Raw genomic sequence first — 13,827 nt, forward strand, 5'->3', positions numbered from 1 at the left:
ATTAATACCTTTTTGATCGTCTAAAAATTCAGTGTTCGGTTGTACTTAGCTCCACCCTCACCTGTCACTTCTGCTGTGCATTTCAATACCCATAGTACCACTATTTAGTATGTCAGAAAAAGACATGCCAACATGCTTTTCAGGCTATTCTGACCCACAATCACCTGCGCGGTGGATATATGAGCAAGAGGGTCAAAGTTCAAGGCGCAATGTTATGAAGAAGTAAGGATGTCCTAATTGTATGCATACTGCATGCTACAGTGTGTACTTTGTAAGGGCAGCTGCAGTACGTACTAAAAGTAAAAAGAAAAAGTATTTGATTTGGAACTTAACCGTAGTTGCAAAAAAACCAAGATAGCAGCTAGAGGCTTCAAAACGGCAGTCCACAAACCAATGGGTGACGTCACGGTGACTATGTCCACTTCTTATATGGTTGAATCACGTTTTCTGATCGAGGCAGCCCACAAAAACTGACTGGGTTGTCTTATTTCTTAGTTTGTGGTTTGGTAGGCACTCCAGATACCCAAATATATGTGCACAAGCACTGAAACATTTTTTTTTTTCATGATGTCCCCTGTAATTAGTTTGCATTATTCAGTTTTGATTTAATTCAAGTCACCTACGAGCACAGCTTTATGTTTGTGCCTGAAAACGTCTCCTTTTGACAGAGATAATGGTGGATTTTATAAAACCATGACAAGTTTGCTGTTTGTGTTGCGACATGCTGCAAGCATCTGAAAGACAGAGAGAGAAACAAGCAGTAGTCTCACCACTGAGACAGACAGTCTTCTATGTCACAAACTTTGTTATCCTCTTCTCCTCCCTCCTGTATCCTAGTCGTGCTGCCCCGCCTCTTGCTGCCCTAATATGGGGGCATCTCTCTGCCCTCTGGCCAATCAGGCAGCTGGATGCGTCCCTCCTAGAGATGCCATGGGCCCGGGCCAGGCCTGAGGTTTCAGTGAGGGGAGCAACAGGCTGGCTGGTGACAAGGGGCAAAGGCTTTAGATAGATAGAGGGGGAAACGATTAAGAATACCAACAAGAACAAGAAGGAGAGCAACTGAGGACAGACAGGAAGTGAATGCTAGAGAGAGGGAGTCATAGGAAGATAAGGAAAGAGAGACAGGCTGAGATTTAAGCTGTGCAGGTGAAGGTCTGTCACCTTTGAACCGCTGGAGGAGGCACGCTGAGGCTGAGAGTGAAGGTAGGCTGGATGGATGTGGTTTAATAAAGTCTCACAGTGCAGTCTGCTGATATCCAACGAGGGCTCTCTGTTGCTTTGTGCAGAGAGGAAAGCAGGTGTTATAAGTCGTGGTTGGAGGGGACTGATAGCTCACTTTCTGGAGTAGCAGCAGAATTAATCTTAAATCTTCAGCAGCCATGCCTTTTGTTGCTCTGGGTCTGTACTCTGTGTCTGTATAATTTAGTTTTAAATCAGCCTGAGAACTTTTTATTTTATTTTCTTGAAATATTGCTTGAACATTTGGCAGCTCAGGAGCAGCTGAGAGCTGTGCAGAAATAGTTTATGTAGCAGCCTGCAGACTCCACATTGCTGACTTGGGAGAGAATAACAATAGCGCGCTGTTTAAATGCAAAGACGGTTTTAGTAAGACAGCTGCCGCTTGTGTTTATTCCAACATGCCAGTTGCTGGTTACAAACACTTGAGTATTCACTGAGGTTTATGGTAACTATTTGCAGTGCGGTATGTCACTATGACTCCAAGTTTATAAGAGTGTTTTGTAACGTGACCTGGGTCAAATAACATTTCAAAATGTATTCGTAGCATTTATATAAACCTTTAGGTGTGCCAGATGGGTGGGGCCTCCAACACTGAACAACATTCAGAGAAAAGCAACTAAACTCTACTTTATAATAAAAGTGTCCCAATCCAAAATATGTTGAAATGGCCTCATGCAGAGCTGACAGAGCTGCTGGTGGCGGTCATTTCAAATAACCCCTGTCTGAATGTTACACACTGGCGACAGCTGCAGTGTGATGGTCACAGGATCTGTTTGCCCCCCCAACTACAGCTCCACCAGCCTGGTATGTATGTTGGCCCAAAGTGGGTACAGAGTCTGCAGTAGCCAAAACACACCCACTCTCACTGTGATGGAGGACCATCAACACATGGGTGGAACCGGGTCACATAATGCATTGGGTAGTTTTTGGGCCACGGATATTGGTGCTTACATTATATCAAATATTCTGATTTGAACTAATTTATCTTTTTCACAAGGGCGTTGCTGGTTAGGTGTTTTTCTTGCCTTCGTTATCTAAATCTATTCCCCTTTAGCTCCACTAGTTGAGGAGGACAGGGTTGGACTGATGCTGCTGATGATTTATTGCTTTCAACCGATTGTTTAGAGTCTAACTGGATGAAAGAGAAAACACAGACGGACAGTACTGAGCCTAAATTCAGTTAAGTCTTTTGCAATGTCAACTAAGTGGTACTGAAATTCCAGCAAACATGACAGCATTAGCACAGACAGTCAACATGCAACAGCGGTCCATGAACAATTGACTTGCAATGCAACAAAATGGGATAAATACTGTGAAGCTATTCTAAGGCAACTCTGAGGTCCGTCAGATTCATCAGATTTGTCCAGAGGGTGTCTCTGCCTAACTCAACAATTACAGCTGATATATAACAACAGTGAGTGTGTTCATCTATTCTGTTCAGTGTTGCCAGATTGGGCTACTTTTGATAAAGTTGGGCTGGTAAAAATTGCATTGGGCTGGTAGATGAAATTTGGGCTGCTTTTGTCAAGATTTAGCGCAGAATTTAAAAAATGTGTGGCAGCTGTAGCTCAGTGGGTTGAGCAGGTCGTCCTTTAACCGTAAGGTTGGCGATTTGATCCCCGGTTTCTTACTATCTGCATGTCAAAGTGTCATTGAGCGAGACACTAAAACCCAGAGCTTCACAGCAGTCCACCGCTCCTATATGCTTAGGAGGGGTTAAATGCAGATGTCAAATTTACATGGTCAAAAACACATATACACTTCGTTGTGTCCACTCACACATATGACTCTTTAATTTGAGAATATTTGATTGACATGAGTTTTATTCAATGGTTGTTAGCGGTAAAGGGAGGACCTACTTACTTTGACATCATCTTCATTGACATTGATTTGGGAATTTGTGTATTTGGATGTTTGACTGCACTCTTTATGGGTTGCAATAGCCTACTTATCTAACATTTTATCTTTGGTTACTTAATGCAGATATGAAGCTTTGTATGCTTGGAATGTGTTTTCTATCGTGCATGTAATGGTTTTATGGGTTTACATGGGTTTCTAGCTAGATTTGGGGTCTTTTGTTATTGAATAAGGCAGGTTTTAAACTGTGATTGGGCTGGAAACTTAATCTGATCTGGCAACGCTGATGCTGTTGCTGTCACACTAATCATGTCTTGCAATTAATTATAAAATAGAAGATTCTCACCCTATAGTACTGTGATTCTGGCTCAAGATCTTTTGATACATTAACTATAATAATTCCAGTTCCCTGAACAAACCTTTTATGGAAATTTATTGTATGTACAGAAGCTTGGCTGGAGATTTTAGAAACTTTTAGAGAATTTTCTGTAGTCGTACTCTCTCAGCATATTAGTGGATGCTATTTCCGTCCATTAAAGTTGTTGATGTCTCTCCATCATAGTAATGGTCGCTGCCAAACAAACCCTCTTTACTCCAGCTTGTTTAAATGGAGGCCAGTAACTGAACGCTCCTCTAATTCTGTCAGTACAGACCGTCACAGGGATCACAGGCCTGAGTCTGATGCTACAAATAAAGTCTTAGGTGTCAAACTCTTGTGGCATCTTGTTGTCGTGGACGCTCTAAAAAACCCTAATGTGTTATTTTGAGGTGACGTGTTGCAGGAAGATGTGTAGAAAAGACAAAAGCAGCAGGTTTGATTTGTGCTGAGAGTAAATGACGTCCAGAATGAAATGATGGATGATGATAGCAGTTTCCTGGCGACAGACTTTGGGTGGTGGTGGTTGCGGTTGTGGGTGGGGTTAATTTTAGACCAGGAAGTAGGGTCAAGAGTTGATTGGGCAGCTCAGGAGGGAGACCTCATGAGGAAACACCGCCTGACGTGCGTTCGAGGGTGAACTTCCCTCAGCGTACACAGAGAGACGAGAGGATTTTTCAGGAAGGAAGACTCATGTAAACAAATGACTCGAGAGCACATGTCGGTTCATATTTGAGTTACGATTTAAATATTCTGAAACAGAGAAATACAGTTCATAATCTGTGACAAATTCTTCTCCTTATTAAAAGACCTCATGATGTCTCTCACCGAGAGTATCTGTCAAGAATATCTCTGTTTCCTGTTTACATGGAGGCATTTCCTGTCCAGAGACGCCAGCGGGTGTGTCTTGTTTTGTCCATCTGATGTCTCAAATGGCTTGGAAACATGCTGGGATCTATCTCACTAATCTTGAACATTATGCTTTTATCTAAAGTGGCTCACAGCAGCAACGCGTCCTAAATGTTCAGCTCTGACGGCCCCAGTGTGAGTCCAAGCCGTGGAGGTGCTCTGTTGTTTCCACCGAACTCCACAGGCTTTCTCTCCAACTCTCCGGCTGAAGTGATGCAGCACATTTTGTCCGTCCGATTATTATAATACATTCACCTCCTGAATGCCGTTTTACATTTAAGACTGTATAAGAGGTGTTGTAGCATCTAACCCTTTTTGCTTTTACACTTTTACTCCATTTCAGACACAGGTAATCATTGCTTTAATAGTAAATATTCAGTAACAGGTACATAGCGAGCAACTTTTTTCCCAATATTCACTCATCTGTAAACTTAAAATCAGTTTCTTTGGATTCAAATGCAGCATCACATCAGCAGCAGCACTGACCAGAAGTGATGGACATATTCTCTTCATCACTGATTATTGATCTGTGATTGCTTTGCTAACAGCAACTAGATCAGAAACACTATATCATGTTGTTGTTGTTGGCTCTTATGAATGAACAACGACTTTCCCTATCGAAATCAGAATTAATCTCCTGTGTGGTTCCTCAGCAGTAGAGCGACTTACCTAACTCAACTCGGTCAGCAGAGTCCCTCGCCTATGAGACAGAAAACACACTAACTACCAAAAGCCTGAGAGAAAAGCAATCTTTTAAGACTGCTCTTAAAATGAGGATACAGTTGCAACAGATCTCAGGTCATCAGGCAGTTTGTTCCAGAGAACAGGAACCAGAGTGAACAAATGCACCTTCACCTGATATAGTTTGTGCATTCAGGAGACACATGCTTGAGGATCTGAGAGATCTGATTGGACTATAGCCATCCTCCAAGAGGACTTAATTACCTATTATGCTCTTTCTTTGTTCATTTGCTTTGCACTTACAGTATGTGTAACTTCGTGCACCAGCAGCCTTGTGACACTCGTGTCAGGTTGAACTCAGCGGGCCACAAATGCTTCCCCTTGATCTACTGTGACTTGGATTGTACCTCATTTATATGTTGTTTTGGACAAAAAGCCTCTGCCAAATGAATAAATGTAAATGTCTAATCACAGTGACCTTAGTCTGCTGTGAAAGCCTGGACGTTTAGTTTGTGATGCCCTCGGCGTAGAAAAATCCCATTTAAATCACTCCAGTGATTTAGTACCGCACTTCCATAAAGTTGTCGGACACACAAGAGACAGATTTAAAGCAGAATGGGCAAAATTGAAGCAGCTGCCTCTGTAGCCTCTAGTTGGGTCAAACTCCAAAAACACTAAATCCTACATTTCCCATAATGCAACCAATAGCATCTTTTCATTGTCTGGCAAATGTCCACGTCTTTCAAACTTCACTTCTAGCGTGTAACACTGGGGACGTGCAGGACGTTTCACTCCTCATGACAAGTAAACTGACCTTTACTGTATCTGTAAAGTTAAAGCAGCTGAGTGTCTTTCCAGAAACATGTCCCTGTTAGTTTGAATTATACACAGACCGTAGCTGTAAACAGTTCAATGCTGCAGTTACTAATAAAACATGCCTCATAAATACTGGTGAAGGAGGTGAAATTCTTTTCACCTTCACTGCGTGTTGGTGTTTTGCAGAAACCCCCGAACTTCTGTGAATAATGCCACAACTATCTGAAAGGCTTCTGATAGTGGTTAAATGGGAAAATGAGCTTTGTTATTTAGGTGATCTGACCCTTTAACTGTGATCTATCTTTAATACTGTCCCTTGATTTCCATGCTTGCTGTACACAGCCATTATGTGTTTGGTATTTATTGAAGTCGGACACATTGTGACGGTGTTTCATTTGTCTCTGTGAAAAATGAAAGAAAATCTATGAAAGAGAGGAAGTCTCCCACTTTAAAGAGAACATATCATTCACTCATGTTTTTACAACTACAAATTACAGCAATCTACGTCATTTCACTTTTCAGGCTCTGTTTTGTCACATTTCTGCCGTCCCCTCACTGTCCCATGACTTCCTATCATTCACAAATTCTTACATCATCACATCTGTCCGATCGTCTTTGTGCCTATGTTCCTTAAACCGATCGATTGTTGGATGCTGATCTTTAAAGTTCATTACATTTTTCAGACAGACAATAAATATTGTCTTACATTTCCAGTTGATCTTTCCATATTGATTTTTAGTTGTGGCTCCATGCATGTGAATGCACGTACATACTGTATGTTGTGCTCTGGCCACCTCCATAAGTAGATAATTGAACTGGTATATGATTCTGGGAAAGTGTGAAACAACAGATTTACAATAAATTAAAGAAAAAACAGCAATATACTGTCGTTTTATTGATGCATGTTTGGTCCTCCTCTGCAAAATCTTCAGTGTTCCCGCTCTCACAATAAACTTGTGATTCTAATTTCTAAATTTTATTTGTCGAAGTATTTGCAGTCAGTCTTAAAACAATAGACAGATTGAAATAGATCCATTTATCTATCTAGAATCAGTTTCCCTCCTCTGGTCTTGTGATTGTCCTAAGGTTTGTGTTATGTACTCGGGCTGCCACCAATTGTGAAAAAGTGTTTTGGTATTTCCTCTGTGTGTGTTATGTAAGTACATGAGGAGAAAACCTATTTTTGTCGATATCTGGCCTCTCCTGATAATACCTCAGTCCACAAACAAATCCCAAACTCACATCCTCAGCTGTCTGTCATGTGCTGCATCACTGCTGCAGTGTGTTGGTTGTTTTCTTTGGGAGGACACCTGATGCTGGAGTCCTGCTCTTACTGAGCCAACTATAACATCATTAAGTTGTCCATCTCTAATAGAATTAGAGCAGCGGGGTCAGTTTCATAAGGCTGCTGCTGCTGGAAGTCAGAGCAGGACAACAAAATCTATCACATTCCCTGACAGATGTCTGAGGGGTCACATCTATCAACCACACTTTTGACTGTCCTCACCAGAAAAACAACATTTGTTTAGACTCACAGATTGAACTACGGTTCTGATTTCCTGACAGGTGACTTCTTGCAGTTGTGTGAATGATGAGGAAGTAGCTTTCTGTTGCTATAAAAACAGGACAGATGGCTTTGTGTGTGACCTTGCACACACAAAGCTTTGGTGTCCCCAGGAATTATGTCCATACTGGACAAATCCGCAGATATTCGAGAAAGAGATAACCTTTGGCATTGGACAGAATAAAATTTGAAACATAATCCTCGCACCTTGGCGTCACTTTAGGTTGAGGCAACAAAACCACTATAGTTAGCTTTAGGAAAGTACTACACGGTTGAGTTTAAAACTACTACGTTTGTATAGTGAAAATGACACCTAACGTTGTGAACGTGGAACACAAACAGCGGTCTCCTGCACTGTAAAAAAAATAAAGTGTAAAATAACGGAAATTTTCCGGCAGCAGGGGCGCCAGAAAATGTTTGTTAAAAAACAGAAAAATAATGTCCGTTAATTAACATAAATAAACTGTAAAAAAAAAACAGTAATTATCTTTATATAATTAGCCTTTATTACTGTAGTTTTACAAGAAATATTTTACTTTTAACATATATTTATTGTGAGAATAGTCATACACCGTAAATCTAAGACCATTTACATATAAATCACAAATGAAACATGTAATTTTACATTGCAAAAGCCCAAATTTACATCAACTCTCAGAAGTTTTGCAAAAAAAATCTGTATTTTTACAAGAAATATTTTTAGAATTCCATGAAATCCTTTTCTTCTAAAATAGAGTCATAAACATCTAAAAAACAGAATAATTATCTTTAAAAATGATCAAGAAAAGCTTAAATACAGATAATTACGATTGTGATTACAAAAAATACGTTAAATCTAAGACCATTTACATATAAATCACAAATGAAACATGTAATTTTTACATTTATTTTCTGTCATTTTGAACAAAAAATTTAAAATTTCTTGAAAAAAAACGTAAAAAACATTTTTTTACAGTGTGGATGAAAGCCTTGTGTTCTCACACAACTCGTGCAGCATAATCCAAGTCTCATTTATCCCGTCATATGCTCACTACTTCCTAAACACATGCATCTTCACTAAAACCTTACTATCTAAAAAACGTCTGCATAAACTGTCTCAGTCTCAGTTTGCTGTTGCTAAATGCCGCCCCCATTTACCCATTTACTATATTCTTGAATTCTCAGTTCACCGTGGAGGTATGAGAGAAAAACAGTTTTCTCCAAGAATTCAAGGTGCCTCGGGGTGAGCAGTTGTTGAAGGTCATTTTGGGGGGTGAAAGTATTCCTTTAAGCTCTTTTCCACTCTATGACCTCACCAACAAGCCCGCCTGCATTATTAAATCTACTCACGACAACTTAATCCAGCTCCAGTTAGATAAACTGCAGAGTGGCTGACAGCACCAACGAGCTCTTCAGCTTTCTGTCTCTGATCTTCACATTCAGAGCCCATCGTGAGAGCAGTCAGCCAGCAAGAACTCAGACTCCATGTAGTAGCTGCCTTGGATCATATTAGCAGGGTGCTCTGCGTCTTTACTACACGATTATTCATTTGAATTCATGAATAGAATCTCTGGGAAATAATGTGACATTTAATTAGTTTGGCTAGGAGCGTGCAGCATTTGTTTGTGGCTTTCGTCACTTGTTTACTTTTTAGTTCTTCATTTATTTTTCCTTTGAGATGAAAAGTGCTTTCCACAAGCCTTTTTTGATGGTTTTACATAATTTGGTCAAAGACGAGCCTTCTTTGATTTAGTTGAGCCGGGCATGTGAGGGCGTGGTCAACCAACACGTTCTCATACCAACTCGTCGCTTTGTCACACCCCTTGGCGTCACTTTAGGTTTAGGCAACAAAACCACTTAGTTAGGTTTAGGAAAATACTACCCGGTTGGGCTTAAAACGACTATGTTTGTGCAGTGAAAATGTGACTTCACATTGTGAACAAACAGCTTACAGTATAGCGTGAAAGTGAAACTTAATGCACCGGACACAAACAGCGGTCTCCTGGATGAAAGCTTTGTTTGTTGGACTCGTCCACCAACCCGCCTGCCCGCCCTGCGTGTGTCTTTTTGCCCTTTAAAGCTACGTCACCACAGTCACTCCTAGCACACTTTCTCTGAGGGTTTACTGGGTTTACATTGTAGTTAATGGAACACGGTGTGTCTCATACTGGAGCTAAAGGTTGCCGTGTGCGGCGGTATCACACGCCAACGGCCGTGACAAAGCCTCGGTATTTGACGCCCTGGGAATAAGAACGGGCGTGGTCAAGAGTAGGAATTAATTTACGGGGACTGGAATATATGCATATGCTCTTTCAAATAAAGTTATAGGACCAGTTGTCAAAGAGTCAAAGAAAATGTGAATTAATTCAACTCGTCTGTAAAGACATTTCAGTTTCCCTTTAAAGTTTGATAAAACCTGCAGTTTGATTCCCTCTCCGTATGTCCCACGTATATTACATTAAGACAGGACGGCTGTTGCGACCTGCACACGCTTCCCAGTAAGATGGAGCGAGATACAGAATCCCCACTATTACATATTTCTACCACATGCTGATTGGGGCAGTCATCAGGCGTGTGGAGGCCTGCAGATGTGTGAGTGTGATCTATAATAAGACTGGGCTGGGAGGCATTTCAAATCTTCACCACCTCCTCCTCCTCCTCCTCTACCATTCCTCCATTCCTGTTCTCCGTTCAGGGAGTGCCACCTCCTCCACCTGCTGCTGTCTGTCTGTCACACAGAGCTGCCGTTTAAAGCTGCTGTCAGGTGCACAAGTCGAACTGTAGCTGATAATCATAGTTTTACTCAAACTGAAATATTCCGTTTTTCTCTAGAGGACGATAAACTCAGAGCTCAGGAAACTTTTCATTTTGATTTTAAAAAACATGTTTTTGAACTGAAATCTTTGCTTTTTGTGGAAGCAAAATTTGCAGAAGACAACGTTGTCATCCTGCACATCACTGTCACTGTCTAGTGGTCGCACCTGTTGTTGCTCCTGCTGCACCTGATACGATGACAGTCAGTCAGCACAAAGATAATAGTTAGAAAGCCTGGATCTCAACACGGTGCGCTGAACATCTCTGTTTGACGAGTATGTGACCAGTTTGTGTGCTAGTCAAACAAAATGTGTCAGTTAGAATATCTAAACTATGTAAGATTTAGTGTTTAAAACGAGCTGAATTATCTGCACTTTTTAAAAATGCACCAGAATCTGATCATTAAATATCACACAGACCGTTCATTTGTACCATTTTTCGCTTATAGATATAATTAATTTTGTAATGAAATGTCGGTAGAGTGAAAACATCTAGTTGTGGATGTGCTCAGTGTCGAAAAATGTGATTGTTATTGTATAGTTTAAGGCACAATGAGTAGGATTGTCCTAAAAAAACAATGTATAGACTCAAAAATAATCCCAGTCATTCACCACTTCTGAGCCACAAGAAGTGTGTGGTGGTGCCTGTAACTGCAGAGACTCTTCAGCCCTCTGACTGGATTATTTGAATCCTAGCATCCTAGAGGAAGCTGCGAAGATTGCAGACATATTTGAGAAAAGAAACGCAACTATAGCGAGGCGAAACAAGAGTGAATCTAGGTTTGGTTTTCACCCTCGTTGAGCCGGGAGGTGGGGCCGACGTTGAATGTTTAATTCACAATCCGCAACCGACAACTCCTACTCATTGTGCCTTTACTTGTCTTACAATAACATCAAATAAATTTTAAAAATATTATCGTCTCAACATGAGGGCCACTATATGTTATATTATATCTCATTATCACTGTAGCAGTCAGTGATCTACCAGGAGCTCAGGGATAGTTTTGATGTCTCCGTTCTCATCACTTAAGAGCGTATCACTTGTGTAAAGGGTCCATCTCTCCTAAACTTGTTCTACTCCCTGAATGTCCGTCCCTCCTCATCTGTGACTGATACACTTACGGCTGGGCAGCAGTGAATGTGTGTTATGTGTTCTTGTGACCTGCTTAGACATCAGATACCTCTAACCCACCCAAACAGGCACGACATCCACGCCGACACTCGACACGTCCCAACACACAGATGGGCTTTCTTCCTTTGCACACACACACACACACACACACACACACACACACATAGCTCAGCTAAGGCAGTTAAAAAAGTGATCACATGAAGGCAGGACTGCGAGGAATGGGATTACTGGGGGCCACTGTGACAGAAAGCAAAGTGATTCCTAGCAGAGTTATGATGGACTGATGGTGTAACTTAGCAGGAGAGGAGCTTCTACACATTCAGTAAACTCTTCACTTAAATCAATGACTTCTTTAGATAATGAAGTTTTAAAAAACAGACCAGGCTCTGCCAAGGAGGAGCTGTCTGCATAGTAGCCAACCAAGTTACTGTGGATGTAGCTCTCAAAGCTGGTCTTTCATTCTCACCACATCATAGTTTCACCACTCTGTGTTCAGAAGAGCGACAGAGGACTTTAGCCATCTTTTAATACGACACATCTATTCAGGCATTCTACCAGTTAATGTGGGTTTTTTATTGGTGCTACAATCACTTGGCTTCGTTGGTTCCTGCTGGCTTCCTTGCTGCTTGTATAGCTCGCATCATCTCTCTGTGTTGACTGGTGGATGGATATCAAATGTCTTTGAAAACAGTTGCCAGCCTGGCAACCTTAAAAGTCTGAGTGGACATCAGACGTCAGGAAGGTAGCCATGGAATCTGGGCAGCAGTCTCGTCCTGGTCTAGTCCACTTAACTGGATTTGGCGGCACCAATTGGATCCCAGCTTTAGCCTAATCAGTGTTTAAAGACAGAAAAGAAACTTAACTCGCACATCTTTGCAGCAGCTCTCTGGGTATCCGTCTTTGTTGGCGCTCTTTAAGGGAAACAGTTTACTATTTGTCTCCTGGCCTCATTTTAATCAACTGTTTTCACCTGTTTCACTGGATTTTCTACTGGTTTCTTCTCTCAAGTCCCAAAAAACTGCTGCATCTAAACAAATCCTACTCTTTCTGCTCCTTCTTCCTCATCTCTACACTATTTCAGAGCTCTTTCTGTTTCTGTTTCTGTCATTCAACTGGACTTTAACCTTAGCACACACATTTAATAGATATTAGGGCTGTGCATTAGCAAGAATCTGGTGATACGTATCATGATACAAGGGTTAAGATGCAATATATTACGATACTGTAAGCAAGGCGAAATATTGAAATTTTTAAAATGTAATTTTTTAGGAAAATTGTCATAGTATAAAGCAGGTATTCTCAACCACTGGGCCCACTGGTGGGCCTCAGAGCATCACCTAGTGGGCCGTGGAGGTACTGACAAATGGTTAAATTAACCTCTTCAAAATCCGACGGCCGCTATTCTGTTTTTCAGAGGTTGTAGCGGGCAGGTTTTTAAAGCTAGAGGAAGGATACTGGAATGATATGAAACTAAAAAAACCTAAGGAATCCATTGGTCCCAACCATGTTATGCTAGCTTTTCGGAAAGGAGGCTAAATAACGCTTCAAGGTTACGCTAAATTTTGGTGAGGAAAAACTGTCATGGCCATTTTCACAGGGGTCCCTTGACCTCTGACCTCCAGATATGTGAATGAAAATGGGTTCTATGGATACCCACGAGCCTCCCCTTTACAGACATATATGTCTCGGATGCAGTGACACAAAAAGGATTGTTTTTTTAAACGAAAAGTGATGTTGGAGACAACCCTGCACCAGTAAAGGCTCCAAAGAATGTGGTGAGGAAATATGACCCTGAATAGTTTGGATTCATAATGGCAGGCAGTGATGGGTGAGGTTAAGCTGAATATGTATGTGGGTCATTACACCTGACGGTGGCATAACACATATTTATAGCCAAGTTTGTCATTTATTTGGGAAAGTGGTACTCGGAATTATTTTAACAATCGGACGTGGGCCTTAAGTTACAAAAGGTTGAGAACGCCTGGTATAAAGGATACACCACCATATGCATATATGCATCAAATCTGAGTAAAAAAAAAGTTAATTTTTTATGCAATGGGATCTGCATTTGCATTCATCAGTCTCTGCAACAGCCAACATCATAACACTACTTTGAGAGCGTCTTTGAATGTCTTTGCAAATGACATAAAGTATTGACTAAGTTAATCTTTGCATGCAAACTATTAATTAGAAATCGATTTATTGTTTTTGAGAATCTATACTGTATCACAAATCATAGTATTGTGATACTTATTTTTTGGTATTTTCTTACACCCCTAGTTGATATATTGCTATAATAATGCCTATAAAATGTGATGGCCTTCCAAATTCTTTGTTTTTGCTGTGTTATTCATGTAGTCTAGTTACATTTTTGGTTATTATTGCAATGCCACTACGGTCATGAATGTTTTGGGGCAGTTCAAGTAGTCAAGTCAATTTGATTTATATAACCTAATATCAC

The 13,827-nt window shown here is 40.8% G+C and overlaps 1 protein-coding gene across 9 annotated transcripts in view; it reads left to right on the top strand.

Annotated features, from left to right (window-relative positions):
* prx (periaxin) overlaps positions 1-13,827 on the top strand; it is a 49,156-nt gene that overhangs the window by 8,471 nt on the left and 26,858 nt on the right. The window contains exon 1 of one of the 9 annotated variants that reach the window (XM_037776034.1): positions 948-1,203. The exons of the other annotated variants lie outside the window; for them this stretch is intronic. The gene's annotated coding sequence lies outside the window, so the exon portion shown is untranslated. Of the gene's footprint in view, positions 1-947; positions 1,204-13,827 lie in introns of those variants that run through there. 9 annotated transcript variants of the gene reach the window in all.

This window comes from Sebastes umbrosus, chromosome 7 (genome assembly GCF_015220745.1).
Source record: "Sebastes umbrosus isolate fSebUmb1 chromosome 7, fSebUmb1.pri, whole genome shotgun sequence".
Classification (NCBI taxonomy): domain Eukaryota; kingdom Metazoa; phylum Chordata; class Actinopteri; order Perciformes; family Sebastidae; genus Sebastes; species Sebastes umbrosus.